Genomic DNA, 1914 nt, shown 5'->3' with positions numbered 1-1914 from the left:
CGTAACAGCTTTGAGACAAAAATTTACATTGATTCCTTAATTATGAAGAGGAAAGGCTCGTTCATTTACCGCCACGCTTTGTCTGAGTCTGAGATTGTGCGCGTCGTAGAGTATATAGAATAACATTGATATCATCAGAGCCCTCTGTTGAGGAAGGCTGTCTAGGCAGTTTCAAGTGCATTTAATAATGCCTCATGTTATGTGTTCTATATTAATTTCATTGTTAAAAGTGCAAGCCTTTTTTCTTCCCACGCCGGTATCGGGCTAAGTCTGTCAAATGCACTTTTCGTAGGAAGGGCTTCGTTGTGTTGTTTTTTTTTATTTTAGAAATGGGGTCATATCGGCGCTTAGAATGAAAAAGAAAGAGAAGTGCAAGGAGGTCGTGGGACAATGAATACGAGACGGGGCCGCCATTCCTAGCTTCACATTGTGTTATTGCAAGTGAATCTGCAGCTCTCTTTTATTTAAAAATGATTGATCTTAATAAGAAGAAAGTTGAAATAAGAAAAAATGCAAGGCAAGATTTTTGCAGCGGGAGACCTTGCTCTTTTTTGTACATTGGAGACTCAATTGTGTTGTTACTGGCCATGCATTTTGTAAAGTTATCAGAGTTCATTGACTTTTTTTTGTATTTCAACCTTTATCTATTATACAGTCTGTATTAATTATTCTTAATTAACTACAAGTCCTAGTAGCTGAAGCTAATCGTTTTTATACCCTTCAAATCATATCTAATTGGAGCATAAATATTTTTGCACCATTATTACACGTTTTGTTGCGATTTTTTTCATTCAACTCTATATAAAGATGGAATCCTTCGTGAATAATTTGTAAAATCATGTAATGGGAGTTATATCAATTTGTGAAGCTAATAAGACCTGTCTATTTGAGCTTTAAGTTTTTAAACAATCACTTCTGAGTGTAAATTTCGTGACTTAAAAGTAATAAAACGTAATTTTTTAAAGAAACCCTTGAATAAAAGTTCAATCGGACATTATGCATGTATATATTATAAGTGTACCTGGTACATGAATACATCGCCAATCATCATCTTAAAGAAGCAAGATCTGAAGTAGTATACATTCATAGTAATTATTTGAAGTGATAGTTACTGTTAATGTAATTACCAATGTTTATTATATCATCTAAAGATGATATAATGAGAAGATAATCTTCTGATTATTTTTCCGTTCTGGAGCAGTTTATTTGATCCATTGTGCGAATCATGATCACAGCTGGTATTGGAAACGGGAAGACAACTCCAAATTTTCTATAACTCCCATTCGTCCCCCTTTCAGTTAAATACATTTATGGTCCTTTATATATATTACCAAGAGGCTTAAGACGGCTATTGGAGTCTATATTAATATATTTTTCTTTCGTTGGATAGAATAGATAAAACCCTGTCAAATTATGTGGTAATTGAAAAATGAAATATCTGTTCTAAATTATATGTCAACGGAAATTGAGTATAAAATCTAAGAAAACAAAAAATATTTTTTTCTCCCTCAAAATAATTTTATTTCCTAGTAATAGTTTATAAATATTGCAATGCGATTTTATTGATAAGTATTTGTTGTTTACTCTTATCAAAATTAGCTAAGAAATTGCAATTGTAATGTTCCTTTTTTGCGTATTATACGTAAAAATTACATAAATATAATTATTTTTCTCAATATTTTGATTTATTAATAATAAAATAAGCCTTTACTAAATTATAAAAATGAAAAGAAACGTGCATATAAAAAAAGAATTCCATTTCAATTAGGATAGATGCATGAACTTCGTATAGGAATTCATTTTGAACTCTACCTGAAATATAGTTCCAGTATTTACCTAAACATACGCAAAATATTAAATATACCTAAAACAAATTGAGATTTAAAGTACTTTAAAAATCACACCGTTACTGTT

The 1914-nt window shown here is 30.7% G+C and overlaps 1 long non-coding RNA gene across 1 annotated transcript; it reads left to right on the top strand.

Annotated features, from left to right (window-relative positions):
- The first annotated feature begins 146 nt into the window (after positions 1 to 146).
- On the top strand, positions 147 to 1676 carry LOC121114497 (uncharacterized). Its single transcript, XR_005863277.2, has 2 exons — positions 147 to 268; positions 328 to 1676. It is a non-coding gene; the product is annotated as an uncharacterized lncRNA (long non-coding RNA).
- The last annotated feature ends 238 nt before the right edge of the window (positions 1677 to 1914 follow it).

Source organism: Lepeophtheirus salmonis, chromosome 3 (assembly GCF_016086655.4).
Source record: "Lepeophtheirus salmonis chromosome 3, UVic_Lsal_1.4, whole genome shotgun sequence".
Taxonomy (NCBI): domain Eukaryota; kingdom Metazoa; phylum Arthropoda; class Copepoda; order Siphonostomatoida; family Caligidae; genus Lepeophtheirus; species Lepeophtheirus salmonis.
The sequence above is the reverse complement of the archived record's forward strand: the minus strand, read 5'-3'. Positions and strand labels throughout refer to the sequence as shown.